We start from the raw sequence: 9,084 nt of genomic DNA, 5'->3' as shown, positions 1-9,084 counted from the left end.
CTCCCTACCCTGCTGTTTCCCACTCCCCCGTGAGGCTGGGCAGCTCTGTGGTCTCTCCAGCAGTCTGTCCAGCGGCCGTGCGGGGTGCAGTCATTTGCCGCTCTCTCACACTGGGGTTGTCTTCCTCCTGTTGGAAGTTTGAGTGTTTGCTGAGTGACTAAAATGGGTCTGCAAAAAGAACAGGAGTACTTGTGGCACCTTAGAGACTAACAAATTTATTTGAGCATAAGCTTTCGTGGGTTACCGCCCACTTCATCGGATGCATGTGGTGGAAAATACAATAGGAAGATATATATATACACAGAGAACATGAAACAATGGGTGTTACCGTACACACTATAAGGAGAGTGATCAGTTAAGGTGAGCTATTATCAGTAGGAGAGAAAAAGAACTGCATATATCTTCCTACTGTATTTTCCACTACATGCATCCAATGAAGTGGGTCTGTAGCCCACAAAAGCTTATGCTCAAATAAATTTGTAAGGTGCCACAAGTACTCCTGTTCTTTTTGCGGATACAGACTAACACGGCTGCTACTCTGAAACCTAAAATGGGTCTGGCACCCATGAATATCAGCCAGGGAAAGTCTAACTTCCATGTCCATGGGAGGCAAGACCTTGGGATTGAAGCCTAATGTTTATATGGCCAGAAGCGACCGTAGTACATTGCCTGCTGCGTGAGCTCCATGAGCACACGCAACCTGTTTTGCTCCTGGCAGGGGAGCTGGACCGATCCGGCCCCGCAACCTTCATCCTGTATGTGGAGAATGAAGCTCGGCCCTTAGACCAAGAGCAGAACAAATAAGATGGTGCGTCAGCGAATCCCCTCACAGCAGCTTGACAGGAACGCCGGACCACTCGCCGGGCACTTCTCACCCACAGCTCCTAAGATGCTTTACAAACTGAGTTCCAGACTTTCCCCAGCCACGTGCTCGCCCACCACGGAAATCTGGCAACTGCCCGGCAACCATTTAGGGCCAGAAGTGAGGAACGGTACAGTGTCCAGCTAAAACTACAGGAGCTTGGGGAGAGGACGAGGAGTTAATGTCATGAAAAGGTAGGTCAGCCAAGGCTCCAGTGTTAACTCATTAAAAAAGCAACATGGGGTCTTTTAATTATTACAAGCGGCTAGAGCTTGAGTTCTGTGTCTTAGAGGAATGGCAACAGAGCACCTCCAACACCCCACTAGGGCATGGTTCAGAACCTGCTCACAAGGAAGAGTACCACCTACTACATCATTATCGGGGGGGTGGGGGGTCGTTCTCAGAGCACCAACCAGCCCTGGTTCTGCTTAGCCGCTAAGATGTGCCAAGAGGTGACACAGCTGCACCCACTGAGAGCCCCAAGGAAGTGCACTCAGGGCATGGATGCTGAGCAGCTCTGGAAATCTGGCTCTTAGTGTCTCAGTATCTACCAAAAGCAAGAGAGTATCTTTCTTCCTAGCTAGCCAGTCTCAAAGTTACACATTTCCCTCCTCCAGGCAAGTCTGCAAAATGGAACTGGTGTGATGGCTGCCGAGCGCCGAGTCCCGGGATGACCTCATCAGTGCAACATCTGGAATTGTTTAAGAAACCCAAAGCTGTGATTACAGTGACTGCACTTCTGCAGCCTCGGAGAGCTCCACAGGAACGCCCCTCCACTAGGCCTTTTTCTCTTGCTGATTAGCGAGTGAGGCGGACCAACCTGAGAGACAACTCCGAGATGAAGGCCAGTGTGGAGTTTTTCAAAGCCGAGGGCTTTTTCTTAAAACACCTCCAACCCCTGCCTTTCTTCAAATGCTGCTTTTATTTGTTTGTCTAGTGCACATTCTAACTGCCCATTGTAAATTCAAGGCAATGCGTTCTGTTGCTGAACTCGAGACTGGAATGCATTTGCCAGAAGAAATCTCTAAGCTGGGAGAAGAGGTTAAGTTAGAAAGAGATGGATCATTCAGGATCTAGGAAGCCACAGATCTGAGAGGAGCATAGCAATATTCACTGGGGACAGAGGTGACCTACAGATGTACCCACTCTGGAAGGAGAAAAGCCCTCATTCACAGTTCCTTTCCGCTGCTGCAGAATCCAGCTAAACTAGAATCACTACAGCGTCAGCTCTTTTGGAACAAACACCACCAGAATCGAACCCTGGTTTACTGCCACTGGGTGACAAGAGAGTTCACACACTCCCGCAGCGACGGAAAGGCCGTACGGTGGCACATCTGTCCCAGAGGCCAGGCTAACGATTCCCACCATGGGATAGGACAGTCCCAAAGCTCCTGCAGCCGGCACATAGCACTAGTGGTCTCTAACCAGTGGTGTGTTATCTGCCTGTTATACTACCATCTAGTGGCCTTCCTGGACACATTTTGAGGCTGATGAAAATTTTTTTTGGTTTGGTTGAAAATTGTCTTTGAAATGTTTTGGGCTTTTATCAAAAAACTAATCCGCCCGCCCTGCAAAAAACAGAAGATTCCAGTTTAAAGAGAAATTATTTCCTTTCTATCTCCCCTTCACCATGCTCCCACTGACAAAAAGGCACAGCTTTGGCCTTTTCCATAGACAGGTTCCCCTTCCCCAGCTCCTCTGTCCCTCCCCTTCCTCACCCATCTCACCGTGATATACACCAGGTTTGACTGGAGTGAAAAAACGTCCAGGGGCAGCGCTGCTGATGGACTCCAGCCACTCACTGTGCACATGCAGCTCAGAGTCTCCCTCTCACCCCTGTCCCTAGTGCACCATAAACCTGGCATGTGTTCTGTTATTTCACTGGCGTGTAACTTACAAAAAGTCTGGGCTCCTCTTTTGGGGTTGAAGTCTGGTTTAAACTACTCGTCCTGGATGCAAAAGGAGCAGGGCAGAAGGGGAATGAGGAGGGAATGGTAGTGAGTTGATGAATGATGGGCCTGAAATTGTAGTAAGGTTTGGGCTCTTCGGCAGGTTTACTGGCCAAGTAGCTGGGGGGAAGCAGCAGACGTGACCTATCTTGATTTTAGTACAGCTTTTGACACAGTCCCAAATGACATTCTCATAAGCAAACTAGGGAAATGCAATCTAGATGAATTTACTTTCAGGTGGGTGCACAACTGGTTGAAAGATTGTACTCAAAGAGTGGTTATCAATGGTTCACGGTCAAACCATGGGGCGTAGCTAGTGGGATCCCATAGGGACCAGTCATGGGTCCAGTACTAGTCAATATTTTCCCAAATGACTTGGATAATGGAGTGGAGACTATGCTTATACAATTCGCAGGTGACACCAAGCTGGGAGGAGCATCAAGCATTTTGGAGCACAAGATTAGAAGTCAAAACGTCCTCGACAAATTGGAGAATTGGTCTGAATTCAACAAGATGAAATTCAGTGAAGACAAGTGCAAATTCCTACACTTCAGAAGGCAAAGGCACATGCGCTACTACGAAATGGAGACTAGCGGGCGAGGCGGTCGTACTGCTGAAAAGGATCTGGGGGTTATAGAAGATCCCAAATTGAATGTGAGTCAACAGTATGATGCAGTTGGGAAAAAGACCGTTATCATTCTAGGGTGTATTAACAGGAGCGTACGTCAGACCCAGGAGGTCATTGTCCTGCTCTGCTCGGCGCTGGTGAGGTCCCAGCTGGAGTATTGTGTCCAATTCCGGGCGCCGCACTTTAGGAAAGATGTGGACAAATTGGAGAGAGTCCAGAGGAGAGCAACCAAAATGATAAAAGGTTTAGAAAACCTGACCTGTGAGGGGAGGCTAAAAAAATGTGTATTTTTAGTCTTGAGAAAAGAAACCTGAGGGGGGGCCTAATAACAGTCTTCAAATATGTTAAGGGCTGCTATAAAGAGGAGGGTGATGGATTGTTCTCCATCTCAGCTGAAGGGAGTCTAACCCCCCTCCCTTATAAATTAAAACCACTTTTTTATATATTTAACACCATTGTAAATGCTGGAGGCAAAGCTGGGTTTGGGATGGTGGCTGACAGCTCACAACCCCTCATGTAATAACCTTGCAACCCCTTGAGGGGTCCCGACCCCCAGTTTGAGAACCCCTGCTCTAGTCCAAGCCTCTGCCGGGGCAGGACCGTTCTCCACAGGACACTTTCTGAAGTTCCTTCCACTCTCATTTGAGGCTGGGATTTCCAAAGCAGCCGGAAGAAGTGAGGGTCCCAGCTCCCACTGGATTGCCACAGGAACTGGGCACCAAAAGATGGAGCTTCCACCAATCCCTCTGGGAGACTCTTCTCTCATCTACCATAGCTCCCTGGCTGGAAGATTTCCCTGGTATTCAATAGAAGTGTTGAAATTGACTTAAATGAGAGCAGAATCAGGGCCTCCCTGCAGTCCATCCCTCTATATGTATACTAGCCAAATCCGTGGCATGGGCAATCGACTGGGCACTTCTTTTCAACCTGCCTTCTAATGCAAGAATGAGGGGACACTCTGTGAACAGCAGCACATTTTAAAGTGATCAAAGAAAATACTTTTTCCCCCCTGATGATGCACAATTAGCCTGTGGAACTCACTGTCACAGGAAATCACTGAGTTTACTGCCAAGAGTTTAGCAGGATTCAAAGAGGGACATTTCCATGGTAATAATATTCAGAGTTATAACATTAAAGATGAATTTAAAATGCAAGTTTGGTTCAGGGCATAAACCAGCCTCTAACAAAAGGAGGTGGGAAACTTATTCCGTAACATCCCACCAGGGGGATCCCCATCATCGATCATATTTCAAGACCTTATGTCACCATAGAATCTGGCCACTTCACAGTCTTTAATGCATTTTTTCCCAAAACACTCCTGCGAGGCAGGGCCACAGAGAGGCCAAAGGAATAGCCCATGGTCACGCAGGAAGTCTGTGGCACAACAATTTGAACCCAGATTGCCCCTGGCTGTGGCTAGTGCCCTAACCACTAGACCATCCTTTTTGTCTTCTAACACCTTCCTCTGATTTGTCAGGGGCTGGCCAGTGCTGGAAACAGGCTACTGGCTAGATGGACGCCAAGTCTGATCCAGGTTGGCACTTCCTAAGTTCCTAAAATCTGCCTCAGAGTATGGAACTGTTTCCCTAGGTGCAATGAAAGGGCTACGCAGGCAAATGAAAGACCTCTTGTAAAATGTCTCTGAAAGGATCCCAGCCCCTCAGTTCACCTGCAGTGTAGATTTCCTTTCTTTATGTGAGTTTGGGGCTGGTGGAAGGGTCTGGACTGACTTCTTCAGAGGCCAAAATCCTCCACCGAGCATAACACTATCTGCATTGTCAAATAACAGAGGGCGGGGGGGATTTAGGCTGAATACCAGGGAAATCTTCTGGCCAGGGAGCTATGGTAGATGACAGAAGAGTCTCCCAGAGGGATTGGTGGAAGCTCCATCTCTTGGTGCCCAGTTCCTGTGGCAATCCAGTGGGAGCTGGGACCCTCACTCCCTCCAGCTGCTTTGGAAATCCCAGCCTCAAACGAGAGTGGAAGGAACTTCAGAAAGTGTCCTGTGGGAAACAGTCCTGCCCCGGCAGAGGCTTGGACTAGAGCAGGGGTTCTCAAACTGGGGGTCGGGACCCCTCAAAGGTTGCAAGGTTATTACATGGGGATGGGGGGTTGCAAACTGTCAGCCTTCACCCCAAACCCAGCTTTGCAGCCAGCATTTATAATGGTGTTAAATATATAAAAAGGGGGTTTTAATTTATAAGGGGAGGTGTCGCACTCAGAGGCTTGCTACGTGAAAGGGGTCACCAGTACAAAAGTTTGAGAACCACTGGACTAGAGGATTTAATAGGCCTTTCCCCTCTCTAACACGTTTGCTCCGATGCTGTGATGAAACAGTTTAGCCTTCAAACAATCCCAGTAATCCTGTTAGGGCTCGTGGAAGAGTTTAGCCCTGACAACAGTTAGCAGATGTCTTGTTTCAGCCACTTGTCAAGGAGCGACAGGCCTGGGAGATGGCCCAGTCTGGCTAACTCTGCTGGGGGAAGAAGTAGACGTGGAAGAATATTACAGTAAGAGGCTGTAATAGAGGCACAATATAACTGCCGTCTTTTGACAACAAACACCGCATTTCACAAATGCACGAGGCCAGATCCTCAGCTGCTGTAAATCAGTGAGCTCAGGGGAACTACATCAGTTTACAGCAGCTGAGATTCTGGCCCGTGGTTTCGGAAAACATGGCCAATGGCAGGAACGTGCATTTTTTAAATTCTCCGAGAGATAACACCTCGAGGATAGACTGTCCTGGGACGCTGCCCAGGCCGGATCGCTCCACTAGGAGAAGAAACAGACCAGAAGGAATATGCAGAGAATAAGAAAGACCTGAGGCAAGTCCTAGCGAGACCAGGGCCGCCCGGGGGGGGGGGGGCAAGTGGGGCAATTTGCCCCAGGCCCCCATGAGAGTTTTTCGGGGCCCCTGGAGCAGGGTCCTTCACTCACTCCGGGGTCCCTGGAAAACTGTCGCGGGGCCCAGGCCCCCGGAGCTTCTTCCATTCTGGGTCTTTGGCAGCGCGGGGTCCTTCTGCTCCGGGGCAGAAGGACCCCCCACCGCCGAAGTGCCAAGTCTTCTGTGGTAATTTGGCGGCGGGGGGCCCCCGCCGCAGGTCTTCAGGTCTTCGCCGAATTACCGAAGTGGGGGCCCCCCGCCGCCGAAGACCCTAGGCCCCCTGAATCCTCTGGGCGGCCCTGGCAGAGACCAAACACAGCCCCCTCACCCCAGCGTTGCAATGTCAGCAAGAAAGGCCACAAAGCTACCTGGCGTGAAAAGAGAGAACCACAAGGACATCCCTCCTCCTCCAGATCCCGGTGCAGTGAGTGGAAAGACTCCGGGTGACTTTGAGCTGGCGTTAGGGCCAGGGAGCACGGGCTCTGCGGTTCTCTTCATAGCACCTTCATGCCACGCCCCTGCTACCGGCCGGGGCTCAGAATAGTGCAGACGTGCATGTACATAGCATTATTATGATCTGTATTTGAGCAGTGCTCCGGGACTCTAAGCCAGGTCAGGGTCCGTTGTTCTGGCCCATCACTTTGACCATATCATCCTTCTCTTGGCATCCCTCCATGTCAACCGTAAGCTGATTGTCTTCACTTTCGCGGCCATTCATAGCCTCCCACCCCCTTCCTATCAGCTCTCATTCACTGATGAGGCGTTAACTTCCGCCTCTGCTTGGCCCATGACACCTGCCTCCGTAGCCCACTTGTTCAATTTGCAAATAAGCCCCTTGGGGTTCGTTCTTTCCTCGTGCTCTCCCGCCTGGCTGTTTCCAGCCGTCGTCTCTTGCCTTGTACTTTGACTGGAAGCTCTTTGGGGCAGGGGAAGTCATTTTTTTCTGTGTTTGTACAACGTCTGCCACAATGGGAGCCTGGTCCATGACTAGGGTGACCATACGCCCCATTTTGGCTGGGACAGTCCCTTTTTTAAGCCTGTCCTGACTTTTTTGGGGGGCGGGGGGCAAAACTGGGGCATTTGTCCTGTTTGCTTTTGCCAAATGGGACGAACGCCCAGGTTTGCCCAAAAAAGTGGGGTGCGACCTCTAGTGGGGTGCAGAGGACCGTGCCGGGGGGCGACACCAGCCCCATGCGGAAGAGAGAGGACTCAGATGAGCAGCTTGGGCCGGGCTAGTCATGCACAAGCGGGGTGGGGGGGGCGAGAGGCTCAGGCCAGTCCCACATGGGCCAAGGGCAGGGGAGCGGCTCAAGCCAGCCCTGCACAGGTGTGGGGGAGCGAATGGTGCAGGCCAGCCCTGCACTGGGAGGGGGGTTCTGGGCCAGTGGCTGATGCCAGCCCCATGATGGGGAGAGGGGGGCCTTGAGCTAGCCCCAGGCATGTCCCGTTTTCCCTTTGGGGAAATACGGTCACCCTATCCGTGACTGGGGTGCTGAAACTCTACAGCAATACACATAATAAATCATCATCACAACAACAAATGATAATATTAGCAAAAGGCTCTTTTGATCTCAGCTTCCAGGCAGGTGCACAATGCAAGAGGCGGATTCGGAGGTACCTAGATTTCTCCAGGCTTAAAAACGACACCCCTGGACTTGCCCCAGAAGTGGAAAGGGAGCTAGCACAGCGGTGGGAGAGCACGTCATTCCAAAATACCCCAAGATCCCTTGGCTGGACGCTGCTTTGTCAAAATTCTGTACAATAGGCGCTATTTGCTGAGATTTCCAGCTCTCACATGGGAACAAACTTAGTCTGCTGGAAGTCAGGACTCCTGGGTTCTATTTGTGACTCTGCCACTGACTCTCTGAGTTACTCACTTAACTTCTCTGTCCCTCAGTTTCCCCATCTGTAATTAATTTTACTCACTCAAGTTAATTAAAGGCCATGGGTAACATTTTCAAAAGCTCCTACATGATTTAGGAGCCAGGACTTCCATTCTTAAGTCATTTACGGGGCTTTTGCAAATCCGAAGCTTGGTTCTTTTGTGTTTAAAGCACTTGGACGTTCCTGGACAAAGTACTACAACCAGATACTGGCTACAGAATCTCTCTGAGATCATCACACAGAGAACCATATTTACACCAATGCTGAAACGTAGGGAACAACCCTGCATTGCCTGGAGTGGGACTGAATGATCAAATGGGTCACCCACGTTTAGATTTGTAATAGATACATTTATCAACAGTCATCAATGAAGCTTCAAAGCTCTGGATGAGAATTTACTAGACACCAACCCCAAGGTTCCTACCCAAGTTCTACTCTGGCAGACCCAGCAACATAGAGCTGTATATTCTGCTGTATATTTCAAAGTTGGGTGACATACCCCCCATACTACTAAAGTATTCTTTCCCACTTCTGGGTAGTAGAATTAGCAGGTTCCGTTCCTGGCAGATACTCAAGATGAGCAGGAGGCAGTAATTATCGGCCAATTTTACTTAGCAGGAGAGTAAACTTTGTATTAAATCTGCACACTGGGATGCTCTTCAAAACAGCACTTGTGGGCACAAGCAATGTACAAGCTTTGTGAGTGTCCCAGGCAAGGGAAACCATAGCGGGAAAACCATTTGTGTACGAGAGAGAGAAAAGCAACTTGAGAAAGAAGGCCTGATGCAGACTCTTTTCCCTTTATGTCTCAGCTCCCCTGGGTAACTCGCCTTTGTAAACATATGGGCATTTGGCATCAGATGGTAAATTATCCCTG

This window comes from Mauremys reevesii, linkage group 19 (genome assembly GCF_016161935.1).
Source record: "Mauremys reevesii isolate NIE-2019 linkage group 19, ASM1616193v1, whole genome shotgun sequence".
Classification (NCBI taxonomy): Eukaryota; Metazoa; Chordata; order Testudines; family Geoemydidae; genus Mauremys; species Mauremys reevesii.
The sequence above is the reverse complement of the archived record's forward strand: the minus strand, read 5'-3'. Positions refer to the sequence as shown.